The sequence below is a fragment of the Protopterus annectens genome, chromosome 14.part0 (assembly GCF_019279795.1).
Source record: "Protopterus annectens isolate FY-2018-M chromosome 14.part0, PAN1.0, whole genome shotgun sequence".
In the NCBI taxonomy this organism is placed as follows: Eukaryota; Metazoa; Chordata; order Ceratodontiformes; family Protopteridae; genus Protopterus; species Protopterus annectens.
In genome coordinates this window covers 59516249-59532562 of record NC_056748.1, presented here as the reverse complement: position 1 = coordinate 59532562, position 16314 = coordinate 59516249, and the positions used below count along the sequence as shown (strand labels likewise).

The 16314-nt window shown below is 36.7% G+C and overlaps 1 non-coding gene across 1 annotated transcript; it reads left to right on the top strand.

Annotated features, from left to right (window-relative positions):
• Positions 1 to 15923: 15923 nt before the first annotated feature.
• On the top strand, positions 15924 to 15996 carry TRNAR-CCG. The gene has a single exon. It is a non-coding gene; the product is annotated as a tRNA-Arg (tRNA).
• Positions 15997 to 16314: the final 318 nt, after the last annotated feature.

Genomic DNA, 16314 nt, shown 5'->3' with positions numbered 1-16314 from the left:
TGTACCTTACCAGACACCTGCAGCAACTGGAAAGACCCCAAAAGTACCTCACCAAGAGGATCAAAGGGCTCAAACAGATGCCATATGCTGCCCGGTTAAAGAAATTCCAGCTCTACTCAGTGGCATACCGCCTGCTCAGAGGCGATCTGTGCCTGACGTATAAAGCCATGTCCAACCTGGAATTAATGGACATGCTGCACCTCAGAAAATCCAAATCCCATCGAGCTACGCGCACGAGAGACTTGAACCTCAGCACTGAAATAAATAGGACATGCTGGAGGGACAGATTCATAACCCAGAGTCTCCCTTCACTCTGGAATAAAATCCCAGTCCAGGTTAGGCAGAGTCCCTCATTGACTCTCTTCAAGAGGAATCTTGATGAGTGGATGGGGGATCGTAGGTTTACCCCGGGTATCACTTCTGTGTCACTGTTAGACAGAGGCACAGTATACTAACCTCGAAAAAGGGCATAGCAAAATTAATTTAAAATGGGTGGCGAAAGCCAAACACACTCTGGCTAGGCTTATAAATGCCCTAGGGCAGATAGCCTAGTATGAACCTATGAACCTATGAAATCTTATAAACTTTGAAATTTGACAGAATAACAGATTTTGCAGTAGTTGGCATTTTCTGAAGGATATGAAGCATGACATTCAAATGTCTATCATTATTAAGCTATTTGAATGCGCACTGGTTTGGCAGAAAACTATACATTTTATATGGGAACAAAAATATGAAACAAAAATCTTGGCATTCTGTGGAATTTTGGACAGTTAAAATGTATGTGAAGGACCGAAAGGTTAGAAAGTTTGCAGACCAAACATCAAACCATAGGACAATAATGTGAAATAAATTTATAAACAAATAAGTAATTAAACATTCATCTGCTTCTCTAAGTTAGTATGATCTTCAAATATTTAGATGTAGGTAAAAAATCTCTCTCTTAAAAGAACTTTTACAACTCCTATAGGGGTGATTTTGTGGAAGTCACTCAACAAATCTGCTACATAGTAAAACAATAGACCTGCTTTAGTTAACTATAATACAAATGGTTATTAAACCATCAGCCCTGTCAGAGCCACCCTGTACCTCATGGCTCTCAATGAGACAACCCCCCGAATTTCATTTTAACCTGAGAACAAATAAATGTACTTTCAAACTAAAAAGATTGTTCTGAGTAGATGTCTCGATTTAGCCTGAAAACTCTTAAAGCAACTATAATAAAGTCGGTCTCTCAACAAAACCCTTTTATGGCTTTCAGTTAACCAAATCCTTGAATTTCAGTTTAACCAGGCAACCAGTAAAGTTGTTTTTAGGTGTTACAGCTGTTTGTGTAAACTGCTCAAAATGGCATGAAATGTGCATGCAGTGAGTTTTAAATGTATTTATTTATTTATTTATTTATCTATTTATTTATAGTTTATTGACCTGGTTAGTCCTACCAGACCTATGGTCTCTATTCCAGGAAAGAACCAAGATGGTGTTCATACTCAATAGATGGAATTTGATTGGAGCACAAGGGAAAATTTCCTACTGTTTCTGTACATCATCCAATTCTTAGATTAAGAGCAAATGGGAGGAGATGTACTATGGCAAAAGATGCTGTGTAAAAATAAATGGGTATGGAATTTGTGGTTACCATTCAGCAAATAGATGAAAATTTGGTTAATTCACAGAAATGCTGTAAAGATTTATTAGTAGGAGTGACTCCAGAAAAACTTAAAATGTCCATTGAAGAAACTGCATCTTCTGTGTTAGCAGCAGAGATGTTTAGTTACTTAAGATGCAGAAAAGCAGTCATGTCATTACTCCAGAACCTGGAGACTTGGATAATTCACCATTTCATGTCATTACTCCAGAGCCTGCAGACTTGGATAATTCACCATTTCATGTCATTACTCCAGAGCCTGCAGACTTGGATAATTCACCATTTCATGCCATTACTCCAGAGCCTGCAGACTTGGATAATTCACCATTTTATGTCATTCCTCCAGAGCCTGCAGACTTGGATAATTCACCATTGCATGTCGCTATTCCAGAACCTGAAGACTTAGATGATTCACCATTTCATGTCATTCCTCCAGAGCCTACAGACTTGGATAATTCACCATTGCATGTCGTTACTCCAGAACCTGAAGACTTAGATGATTCACCATTTCATGTCATTACTTCAGACCATGCAGACTTGGATAATTCACCATTTCATGTCATTACTCCAGAGCCTGCAGACTTGGATAATTCACCGTTGCATGTTGTTACTCCAGAACATGAAGACTTGGATGATTCACCATTTCATGTCATTACTCCAGACCATTCAGACTTGGATAATTCACTATTTCATGTCATTCCTCCAGAGCCTGCAGACTTGGATAATTCATCATTGCATGTCGTTACTCCAGAACCTGAAGACTTAGATGATTCACCATTTCATGCCATTACTCCAGCCAATGCAGACTTGGATAATTCATCATTTCATATCATTCTTCCAGAGCCTGCAGACTTGGATAATTCACCATTGCATGTCATTACTCCAGGACCTGAAGACTTAGATTATTTACCATTTCATGTCATTACTCCAGACCATGCAGATTTGGATAATTCTCCATTTCATGTCATTACTCCAGACCATGTAGACTTGTATAATTCACCATTTCATGTCATTACTCCAGAACCTCGTGACTTGGATAATTCACTATTTCATGTCATTACTCCAGAACCTGGAGACTTGGAATATTCACCATTTCATGTTGTTACTCCAGAACCCGGAGACTTGGATAATTCACCATTAATAGCCGTAGTGCAGAAGCCACAGCTGAATAATGATTCTGCCTTTAATGGGATGAGGCAGCAGAAACATATGACTTTTTACTGGCATTCCTGCATCCATGACAGAAAAGGTCACAAAGGATACTGTTAAAAACTGCAGATAGAAGTGAAAGAAGTTTATAAAAGGTTAAATATTGTACAGGTTTTGGATAAGAGCACTGAGGAGAAGGACAGGTTGGCTTCTGATCATGCTTTATGCAAAGATTGCAACATCAAGTAAAAATAATTTCACTATAGGCAAGGTGGATAAGAAACAGGAAACAATCATTGAGAATAATTAAAGTGATAAAAGACTGTTCTATTTACATATATTTTGTTCAAGGTTGTTTAGTAGTTTGCTTGGGATTCAAAGCCTTTGATATAAGGATCTTTTACACTTTTAGGTAAACAACAATTTTGTGGAGAAGTTAATGAAAGCATATGGAAATTAAAAAATGTTATATCTAGAATGATTTTATATATTTTAGATCTGAATGTGCAGAGCAGAAAAAATGTTTGTTCAGTTTCAAATTAATTTAATAGAGATAGTGTATATTATTTTATATATGAAAACAATGGGTGTTGAAGTTTATATTGCCAAAATGTGAAACATAATCATCATAAAGTTTGAATCTGAGGGTGGGAAATTGAGATTTGCTAAAATGGGAAGAATAAAAAATGGAGAGAATAATGAGTCATTTACCAAGCATTGGTTTTGTAGAATAATATGAGTCATTTACCAAGCATTGATTTTGTAGAATAATATGAGTCATTTACCAAGCATTGATTTTGTAGAATAATATGAGTCATTTACCAAGCATTGATTTTGTAGAATAATATGAGTCATTTACCAAGCATTGATTTTGTAGAATAATATGAGTCATTTACCAAGCATTGATTTTGTAGAATAATATGAGTCATTTACCAAGCATTGATTTTGTAGAATAATATGAGTCATTTACCAAGCATTGATTTTGTAGAATAATATGAGTCATTTACCAAGCATTGATTTTGTAGAATAATATGAGTCATTTACCAAGCATTGATTTTGTAGAATAATATGAGTCATTTACCAAGCATTGATTTTGTAGAATAATATGAGTCATTTACCAAGCATTGGTTTTGTAGAATAATATGAGTCATTTACCAAGCATTGGTTTTGTAGAATAATATGAGTCATTTACCAAGCATTGGTTTTGTAGAATAATATGAGTCATTTACCAAGCATTGATTTTGTAGAATAATATGAGTCATTTACCAAGCATTGATTTTGTAGAATAATATGAGTCATTTACCAAGCATTGATTTTGTAGAATAATATGAGTCATTTACCAAGCATTGATTTTGTAGAATAATATGAGTCATTTACCAAGCATTGATTTTGTAGAATAATATGAGTCATTTACCAAGCATTGATTTTGTAGAATAATATGAGTCATTTACCAAGCATTGATTTTGTAGAATAATATGAGTCATTTACCAAGCATTGATTTTGTAGAATAATATGAGTCATTTACCAAGCATTGGTTTTGTAGAATAATATGAGTCATTTACCAAGCATTGATTTTGTAGAATAATATGAGTCATTTACCAAGCATTGATTTTGTAGAATAATATGAGTCATTTACCAAGCATTGATTTTGTAGAATAATATGAGTCATTTACCAAGCATTGATTTTGTAGAATAATATGAGTCATTTACCAAGCATTGATTTTGTAGAATAATATGAGTCATTTACCAAGCATTGATTTTGTAGAATAATATGAGTCATTTACCAAGCATTGATTTTGTAGAATAATATGAGTCATTTACCAAGCATTGATTTTGTAGAATAATATGAGTCATTTACCAAGCATTGATTTTGTAGAATAATATGAGTCATTTACCAAGCATTGATTTTGTAGAATAATATGAGTCATTTACCAAGCATTGATTTTGTAGAATAATATGAGTCATTTACCAAGCATTGATTTTGTAGAATAATATGAGTCATTTACCAAGCATTGATTTTGTAGAATAATATGAGTCATTTACCAAGCATTGATTTTGTAGAATAATATGAGTCATTTACCAAGCATTGATTTTGTAGAATAATATGAGTCATTTACCAAGCATTGATTTTGTAGAATAATATGAGTCATTTACCAAGCATTGATTTTGTAGAATAATATGAGTCATTTACCAAGCATTGGTTTTGTAGAATAATATGAGTCATTTACCAAGCATTGGTTTTGTAGAATAATATGAGTCATTTACCAAGCATTGGTTTTGTAGAATAATATGAGTCATTTACCAAGCATTGGTTTTGTAGAATAATATGAGTCATTTACCAAGCATTGATTTTGTAGAATAATATGAGTCATTTACCAAGCATTGGTTTTGTAGAATAATATGAGTCATTTACCAAGCATTGATTTTGTAGAATAATATGAGTCATTTACCAAGCATTGATTTTGTAGAATAATATGAGTCATTTACCAAGCATTGATTTTGTAGAATAATATGAGTCATTTACCAAGCATTGATTTTGTAGAATAATATGAGTCATTTACCAAGCATTGATTTTGTAGAATAATATGAGTCATTTACCAAGCATTGATTTTGTAGAATAATATGAGTCATTTACCAAGCATTGATTTTGTAGAATAATATGAGTCATTTACCAAGCATTGATTTTGTAGAATAATATGAGTCATTTACCAAGCATTGATTTTGTAGAATAATATGAGTCATTTACCAAGCATTGGTTTTGTAGAATAATATGAGTCATTTACCAAGCATTGGTTTTGTAGAATAATATGAGTCATTTACCAAGCATTGGTTTTGTAGAATAATATGAGTCATTTACCAAGCATTGATTTTGTAGAATAATATGAGTCATTTACCAAGCATTGATTTTGTAGAATAATATGAGTCATTTACCAAGCATTGATTTTGTAGAATAATATGAGTCATTTACCAAGCATTGATTTTGTAGAATAATATGAGTCATTTACCAAGCATTGATTTTGTAGAATAATATGAGTCATTTACCAAGCATTGATTTTGTAGAATAATATGAGTCATTTACCAAGCATTGATTTTGTAGAATAATATGAGTCATTTACCAAGCATTGATTTTGTAGAATAATATGAGTCATTTACCAAGCATTGATTTTGTAGAATAATATGAGTCATTTACCAAGCATTGATTTTGTAGAATAATATGAGTCATTTACCAAGCATTGGTTTTGTAGAATAATATGAGTCATTTACCAAGCATTGGTTTTGTAGAATAATATGAGTCATTTACCAAGCATTGGTTTTGTAGAATAATATGAGTCATTTACCAAGCATTGGTTTTGTAGAATAATATGAGTCATTTACCAAGCATTGGTTTTGTAGAATAATATGAGTCATTTACCAAGCATTGATTTTGTAGAATAATATGAGTCATTTACCAAGCATTGATTTTGTAGAATAATATGAGTCATTTACCAAGCATTGATTTTGTAGAATAATATGAGTCATTTACCAAGCATTGATTTTGTAGAATAATATGAGTCATTTACCAAGCATTGATTTTGTAGAATAATATGAGTCATTTACCAAGCATTGATTTTGTAGAATAATATGAGTCATTTACCAAGCATTGGTTTTGTAGAATAATATGAGTCATTTACCAAGCATTGGTTTTGTAGAATAATATGAGTCATTTACCAAGCATTGATTTTGTAGAATAATATGAGTCATTCATTTTGTTAGTAGAATGAGGGGTGTATTGAGACATTGAAATCAGCCCAAAGCATGTTGTATCCATGGCGGAGATAGTTACCTGATAAATGAGTACAGAAAAAGAAAATGTCCATAATACTGGGGAAAATGGATATAATACAATAAAACGCAAAAAGAAATGCAGGAAATGACACAAGATGGGTTGAATTTGAAAAGATGGAAGAAGAGAATATGGTAACTGAGGAAGTGCATGAAATTGTTTCAGAGGGTGAAATAAAAATAATGACAACGATAATTGGGAAATTGTTGGAAAGATGTTGCAAGTGATAATCAATAGGAAATCAATATGATGAGGATATGCAAGAAAAGGCTGAAAAAAAGAGAAAGAACAGAATGAAGTAACTTGTGAACAAAGTGCCGATTATATAACACACAATGGTACCAGATAGCAAGTTGTGGAAGAATTACAGCAGGTAGGGACAGAACATTTTGTTTAGAAACAAAGGAATGGCTTAAGTAATTAGAAGTGTATGAAGTGGGTAAAGAAGAAGGGGGAGGGACAAACCTCTCAACTCTACATATTTTTGCAGAATGTACAGATTTTTGGCCTCATATTTTGGTCCGTTTTTCTTTAAATTGTGGTTCTCCGGCAAATTAGTAGAAAATCATTAAAGTATGAAAATAATGACAGACATTGGAGTTTCAGACTTCATATCTTTCAGAAAATTCATGCTAATGCAAAACCTATTATTCTGTCAACGTTTTAAGTTTGTAAGAGCAATATTTAAAAATTGTCCCTATTTTTGGGCCTTTGTCCCACTTTTATTTATGGCTTTGTCCAGATTTTATGTGCTAAGAGGTTGAGAAGTATGGGGAAGGGGCAGTGGCTGTCTGTGAGGTCACCTGAAGAGTCGAATGCAACTCATAAAGACAGCGAGCATGTAAGAGGACAATGAGGTGACAAAAAGGTGTTAAATTTAGAAAGGAATCTATAGGAGAAAAGATGAAGGGCAGGAAAAGAAAGATAAAGAATCTTTCACCAGTCTTAGAAAAAGAAAAATAATAGCCTTGTATTAGTATCATTAAACATAAGCGGTATTAAAAATGATCCAAGACTGAATTTTATGGAGAGGTATGCACATTTAGACACATATATCATACTCTTATTAGAGATTAGATCTGTGTCAGACAATATAAGAATGTATCAATCAGAAGCTGATGGTATAGACTGCTAATAACTACACTCCCCCTTCTGTGATATAGAGATCCCTGTTTCTTTCATGACCAGTGAAGTTTTTTGTCCAGCTCATGTCTTCTCATAATTCCATGTCCAGTAATTTCCTTTCCCCATCTGATGAGAGTTACCATTAAATTAGTTGACTGTTACATCATCCAATAAACGTTTCTTCCCTGTCTAGATGACTGCTCAATGTCTTCTACTGTTCTGGAAACTTTCTCATCTCTGACTGCATACTTTATAAGTGGAACTATATAGTCACCTGACTAATACTACCTGTTCTGGCAGTGAGTATGCCAAATAACCAGAAATGTCTATGCATGGTTATCTTTATATGCAGAGCAACACTATTCATCAGAATATGGCCATAGCATCATAGAACAAGGTCAAAGTATCACATGCCTAACAACACTCTATTTATATGTCACTAACACTATTTCTGTTCTAACAACATTCCTATTCGTTTGCATCCGATGATTCTTTTGTCCACCTTGCAGCCTGGCTAACCAAGCATGGTTATACTATTTTAATTTATTTAAAGGAAGTAATGTCTGAACAATTCCACTTTAAAAAATCCATCCTGACACTTCTGCCTATGAATTCCCTCTAATAGAATGCAGATGGATAAATAAAAGGACAAAAATATTGTGGAATTTAGGTTCTTATTTATCTTCAGGTACAGCTGTTTTATTTAAAACTCCTAATGTAGACGTATTAGAGTACACATTGGTTGAAGCCAGAAGGGTGACAGTGGTGGATGTAAGGATTTAGGGTAAAGGTTTCAAAATCATTTGGGGTTTATGCTTATGCATTGATGAAAGATAGAAAGCAAAACTGGTTGATGACATTAAGCTATATGTGATGTATTTCAATTGCAATTCTGGGGGAAAACGAAGAAGCAATAAAAGAGGAGAAAAAATGTAAAAAGCTGACAGGGAAACACATAAACAAGGAGCTGTTGAAACAGGAGATAATGCACTTATGCCCAGATTATCTTAATATGAGACATTTTTATAATTCTTGGCTGGAATGGTTACGTTTTAAGTACAGATATAAAAATGCATATTTGAAGATAACACTGACATTGCATAGAAAGTAGAGAGATGATGTATGTATGGAATGTATATATGGATTCTTTTTGAATAAAGAAATACAAATAAAAATTTATGAAGAAAATAAGGAAAGAATTAGAAATCTTTCCATAGGCAGAAGTGTTATTTAAAAGGAAGAAAGAAGAGGTATTGTCCTACTCAGTGAAGCTTGTAAGAAAAGAAGAAGGAACAATAAGAACATAAAAGGATGATATTTGGCAAAATTAATATAAGCAGGAGGAGACTATGCAAATGATGGTGAATTATGTTAAGAAGGTATATGCTGAAGACTCCGAAGTAATGGAATATGACTGGGATTTAAAGAGAATAAGAAAAGAGTCATTGGAAGTATTGGGTAAAGGTATAATGGTGCAAGAGCTGAATATTATGTTGAAAGAAGTGAAAAAGCAGTCAGTTTCTGAGTTGGGGGACTGGATTACAGGATTTATAATGATGTTATTGAATATTAGAAACATTTTTTGTTATATCTATTACGATGTAACTAAAAATCAGAAAAAATGTCAATGTTGCAAATGAGGGAAAGGAGGACGGAATTATTTATTTATTTATTTATTTTACATTTATTTTATTTTATATTTATTTTACATTTGTTGCCCGGGCTAGTCTAACTGGATATATGTCCATTTTCAGTAGAGGCCCGGGGAGATAAGCTCCAAGGCAGAAACAAAAAAACAACAAATAACAAATAACAACATCAGTCATATATACAATGCATATTACAGGTTACCACAGAATTTTCAGCGAGGGCAAAAATCATAACAGTGCAAAATGCAGGTACAATACATCATACAGGTACAGTACATAATAAAAAAAGGAAGGTAGGTTATTGTATAGTAATATTAATAAAGAGTTCCCTCAATAATAAGTATCCACAGAGGTTGGAAATAATGTAATTTAGAGAGAGAGAGAGATCGGATTTATAGTTATAAGGACGGTATAACAGTTAATGCGAAGTCTAGGGTAGGCAGAGCCTAGTTTGAAGAGACAGATAACTAGTCAGGTTTAGTACAGGGGCATAGACAGCGTGTTCTGAGGAAAAGTTTCAGTCTGTTTTTGAAGAGTGATAAAGAGGCAAGTGAGAAAAGGTCACTGGGGAGAAGATTCCAGGATTTTCCAACAGCATTAGAGAAGAGAGAATCCCCAGCCCTGTTGTTAGGTTTAGAGGTGTGTACAAGAAGTTTATGTGATGAACGTAAGGACTTCAGATTTTTATAGGGGGTGATGAGGGTAGCTAGAATAGGAGTATTGGAAGGTTGATAAAGAGTCTTATGGGCAATGGTTAGTTGGTGGAATTTAATCAGGTTTTGTAGTTCTAGCCATCCTAGCTGCTTTAAAATAATGCAATGGTGGGTTCTAAATGGGTTGCCAGTAGCAAATCTGGCAATGTTATTGTAGGACATTTCCAATTTGCTGAGGTTATTCTTAGATTAGTAAAAATGGGTGAGGCATAGAGGAGTGTAGAGATTAGATGAGTGTGAGCAATAGTTGTTCTGGCTGTAGGTGAAAGGAAGGGTTTAATCCTATAGAGAGAGCCAAGTTTTTTGTTGACAGTTTTTATAGTACTGTTAATATGGATGTCATTACTAATGATCACATAAATAAAGGTGCAATGCTGTTTGTATGCTAAAAGGGAGAAAAGGCAGATTCACTGAATTGGCAGTTGAGTACCTTATGTAATCCTGATTATTCATTTTTTTATGAAAGCATTTCTAAAATATTTAAAAAACTGTAAATTGCAGATTTGCTGAAAGGTATATTTCAAGCCAAGTTTCAAAACAGCTTGAGTGAGGCGTACCATGCCAATACATGTATTTTTTTTCTATATCTGAATCTATAACCTACAGGGTCTTCCAATCTGTATTCAACATACACCAATGGGGACTACTAGAGTCCTATACCTGGTTCCAAAAGGAGAATCGGGCTTGTTCTACCAAAATGATTCAGAGTTGCACATTGGTGAAGGTGGCCAATGCAAAACACTGAAGCAAAAGAGTTTTTCATTGAAGTCAACAGGTTATTTCTGGGAAGCAGCAGCTCCATCTTCATGTGGGGCTTCATACTACAAGCAATAAATGTTTGGAAGCCAGACTGCTTGCAGTAGCAAATGCCATACAGGTAGAGCTGTACTGCACTGTCCATGTGCCAGTGACAACATACATGTGGAGATGGGTAATGTAGGTTGTATGGGGTATTAGCCATCCTCAAACATCTGTTGGAGTGCCTTGAAAATACTCAAGTTAAAAATAAAAGTAATTCCTTAGTAGGCTACTGGTCCCACATGCCTATCTGTGCATTCATTGAGGAAAATGCAGGAATAACATCTTTCCTGCCTGTCATACCTGCATCCTCCTATGCACCATACTGGTGACTTTTCTATGCAGGACAACCCAATTGCCATGCAGATCCACTGGTATGACAGGTCCCATACTGAAGGGGGACTCCCTGCCCCCTTTACCAAGTCTGGCCTACTGTGGAGCTGTGGAGCCCAATAGCTTTTGACAGACTCTGCAGGCTCACCAAGTCCTTGGCTGAGTTTGTGTTACACCAGACAGAGGTAATGCGATTAATTAACATTGCATGTCTTGGAATCTTAACTTGAGATGGAAGACTTTTTTAATGAGGACTTGCCCGGCGGACCAACTGTCCCAGCTACAGCGCTGTGTGCGCATATTATTTTCACTGATAATAAATGCAGTGGCTTCAGAAGTCATGATTAAATTAAGGAAAGCTAATTTTATTTTCAGGGATAAGGTATAAATGTCTTTATTTTTGTCATACGCACATGGCAAGAAATAATGGGTGGATAATAAAACTGATACAAGTGTGAACAGATTATTAAGATTATTGGGGTTAAGTCTGAATAAGAAAAATTGAATAGGTGAAGTAGTGAAAATTGAAGTAATTTATTTTTCAGAAATTGTGTCAGGTGTGAGATTTAGGACAAGGAAGTGCTCATGGACCAATGGATTTATGGGGAAAAAATTAAAAACTACAGAATCATTGAGTACATTTATGATATCCTTTAAAAAGAAAACATATTTTTTAAATTCAGCATTCCTAACAATGTTAAGGTATATGAGGTTATATATGTTTCCAGGTAAAAAAAAATATTATTACAGATTGTGCTTACAGTAACTTGGGGTTCAAGGCTGAATCCAGTAAGATTGGAATCTTTATGTTAAAAATAAAAACAGTGGAGTGAGACTGATTAATCTAATTGATATGGATGTAAAGGCTGAATCTAGTAAAAGAGGAGTAATGTATGTTATAAGTGAAAAGGATGGACTTATGTGGATTAATCCACTGCTCCATTTTGTGTCACTACTTTTGTGGCAGGTGATAAACTGCATGAAATATCAGCGACAAGGAATCTTAGCACAGCTGTTAATAAATATATATTTTTTTTAATATATTTTTGATTATATACTATTCATTAGTTATCTCATTGTTTTTACTGGTCTCTATATTAACAGTTACCTAGGTTTTCTTATCAAGTGTTTTAGATGGAGTTGCTATTAGTGCGAGGTCACTTTAATGCTTTAATAGTTGACACTGTTTGATTGGTTGTTTTAAGAATTTGAATGTTATATATAAAGTATTTGGTATCAGGTGAATGTATTTTATGACTGAAGAAGCTTTTTAAGCGAAAGCGCTAACATTTCTCTGTCCGGATACTCTCTAATAAACATTTGTTTGGATTGAACCATCTACATTTTTTGTACACTTTTGGATTCGTTCTGCTTGGTTTGGATAATTTTATGTTTTTGGAACTCTAAGCGATTTTCCACACAATTTGACATTATCTGAGACTCATTCTGCTTCGTTCTATCCTTTTGTTTTATGACATTCATCATTACATTATCTGGTATAGGGATAGAACGTTTACCAGACTGTTTGGCAGTTTTCTTTTTTGCTATAAAATATTATAGTTTTTCTGAAGTTTTGCAAGTTAAACTTCTATATGCCAGTTCCCACTGTTAAAACATATACATTTATGCAGTTACAATAGTTTATATACATTTCTGTTATTTTCCAGTAGGGTACACTGTGGGTTCATCTTTAAGCTAAGTACTTTATAACATATGTCTTCAGCACACATGTCTACAAACCATTGCATATGACATACACTTTAATACATTTGTAACACAAGCATATGAATCATGTTGATATTCACAAATGACACATAACCATTTACGAAATTTCTGACAGCTGTGCTGGCAGTATCTCCCTCTGTCACACTTCTATATAAATCATATTAATTTATCACAAATGACCTATAATTGTTTACAAAATTCCACATAGCTAGGCTGACAATATTTCCATTTGTAACACCCCCCCAAAAAAAAAAACTCAAGCTAGTTTTCAAGTGACCTTTGAGAAACATTGCTTGAGAGGGTGAGCCCATCTGGGACTACACTACCCCATACCCTGTCTTGAGATTCCAGCTGTCTTGGCATTGCTGACCCCAGTACAGTGCTACACTATCTTATCATATGCCTGCAACCCTAGGCTCCACCATAGTGATTTTAGATTTGGCTGGCTGGCTCCCTGTAGCCATAGATCCCCTCAGACTCCTGCTGCCTTGTACAGCAAATACTTAACACCAGGGCCTCCCTATCATGGTAAGGTTTCATCATGTTAACATGGTACAGTTTGTGCCCTTGCCTCCTGCCTAGCAGTTCTACTATGTAGTTAACATCACTGACTTTCCTTACCACTTTGAAGGGTTCCTGCAAAGCTGCCTGCAGCTTGTTGTATCTGACAGGAATGAGAACCATTACCTGCTGCCCCACAGCATACTCTCGAGCTTGAGCATTCCTGTCATACCAGACCTTTTTCTGCTGTTGGGCTTCTGCCATGTTCTCCTGGGCCAAGCCCATGAGTTCCCTGAGCCTTGTCCTGAGGTTTAGGACATATGCCACAACAGACTCCTTCTGGGAATCACACTCACCCTCCCATGCAGCTCGAATCAAATCTAAAGGTCCCCTCACCCTATCCCCATGCAGTAACTTGAAGGGTGAAAAACCTGTGGATTCCTGGGGCACCTCTCTGTAAGCAAACAACAGAAGGGGCAAATATTTGTCCCACTCCCTCTTAAACTGGTCTGAAAATGCCCGTAGTATGGTCTTTAGTGTAGACTTTAACCTCTCCACCAGACAATTAGTCTGGGGATTTTAGGGGGTGGTCTTCAGTTGCTTCACCCCACTGTACTTCCACAGACAAGCCAGCAGGTCTGACATGAAATTGGCACCTCTGTCAGTCAGTATTTCTTTTGAGAAACCTACCCGCTGAAAATCTCTAACAAAGCATTTGCCACCTTTTCTACCTCAGTGGAGGACAGATTTACCACTTCAGGGTATCTGGCTGCATAATCTACTACCACTAGGACATACTTCTTCCATGTGGAACTTGGGGTACTCAGAAGCCCCACAATATCCATAGCTACCCTCTGAATTGGCTCCTCAGTCACAGGCAAAGGCACTGAAGGAGCTTCACCTTGTCTCCTGCCTTGCCTACCTTTTGGCACTACTCAGAGGTCCTGCAGTACCCCGTTACATCTCTGGAAATCCCAGCACAATAAAAGCTCCGCATAATATGTCTCTTGGTATGTTTTATGCCCATATGACCTGCAAAGGGAATATCATGGGCTATGGCTAGAAATGCCAGATGGTGGGCCCTGGGCACTACCAAATGCTGTATTCTCTCACCCTCTAGCCCTCCCTCAGGGGTCCACTTTCTATACAGTAACCCTTTGTCCCAGTATACAGATTCCCCCTTCCCTCAAGAATCAGGTGCTTCACTAGCTACCTCCCTCAGGCCTTATAATGCAGGGACTGAGACCTGAGCCTGTCTCAACTCTTTGTAACCCTTCCCAGCTCCCCTTCCACAGGAAGTCTGGCATCCTCTGACAGTGGTGCCTCACTGTCATCCTGTGTACTATTACTCACTCCTACCTTTGCAGTCACTCTGTCCAAGGGAACATCAGTACCCACAAGCAGCTGTGGCACACCTTCAGTCTCACTGCTACAGGGTAGCTCCATCCCTGAAATAACCACCACATCAGTCCTGGCTGCAACTGTGCAGTCTGCCTTGGTCTCCCCCAGGCTACCAGATGCACATGCTTGTCTCCAAGTCTGACTGCATGTCAATGCATGCCCACAAGGTACTCCATTATCAAAATCATTCCCTAACAGGACATCTGCAGAGATATCCTCAAACACACCTACTTGCTGCTAGCTTCCTTTTTCACCCTCCTAGTCAAGGTGAACCCTAGCCAAAGGTAATTGGAATGGGGTCCTTCCTAAAGCTCTGACTAGAGTAGACTGCCCAGACAAGTAGTGCTCCTCTTTAATCATTGCAGGCTTTACAATGGTTAGGTCAGAGGCTGTGTCTCTCTTAGCAGTGGCCTGTTTTCCATTTACTAAGATAGGATATAACCACTTGTGGTAGTTTGGTACCCTTGTTGTCTCCAGGCAACTTACTGTTGGCATTCTGTCATTCTCACTTACTGGCTTTCCCACCTTTTGCTCCCCACCTTGCTTCCGTGGACATCTATATGCTACATGGCCCTACTAGTTGTATTTAAATTATTTAACCCTTGGTCCTGGATGTGTACCTGGACTATTGGCTTCCCTTGCTACTGCCAGACTCTGTTGGGGCAGTTTAGATGCTCACAGTAGGTTCCCTTAGAGCAATGAGCAAGACTGGTTTTCCCTTTCCTGTGCAGTGATGCCCTGCTTGTTAGGTATAGGTCTCTCTTCTTCCCCAACTCAACTGCAGTATTGCATTGCCTATCAGCTGACCAGATTCTCATGTTCTCAGGCAAACTGCTAAAGGCTTGTTCCCTCACCAAAAGGTTTGCCAGCCCTTCAAAAGTGGTGACCTTAAATCCACTCACCCCATCTATGAAAGTAAGTGCTTAGTTCAACAACATATTCACACACACACTTACATCTACTTTGCATCTATGCTCACGAAACTTTCCTGTAAGCTTCAGGTGTTAACTTAACACTCTAACAGACAATTTTTAACAATTATCCTATCCTACTGTCAGGCCCCAGTGGCCTAATGGATAGGGCATTGGCCTCCGAAGCCAGCGATTGTGGGTTTGAGTCCCATCTGGGGTGACAAAATCTTGGATGGTGCAGCAGTAGCACTGTTGCCTTGCAGCAAGAGGTTCTCTGGTTATATCCTCTGCTGGGGTGCCTTCTGTGCAGAGTCTGCATGTCCTCCCTGTGGTCACGTGGGTTTCCTCCAGGTGCTCCAGTTTCCTCCCACATCCCAAATACATGCTGTAGGTGGACTGGACACTCTAAATTGGCCCTAGGTGTGAGTGTGTGCATGTGTGTGTGCCTTCTGTGGAAGTTGGGTGCTGAGCTGGCAACTCAACACCGCAAAACTCCACTGCCAATCATGAGTGGACAGGTGATTTGCTGTGGCAACCC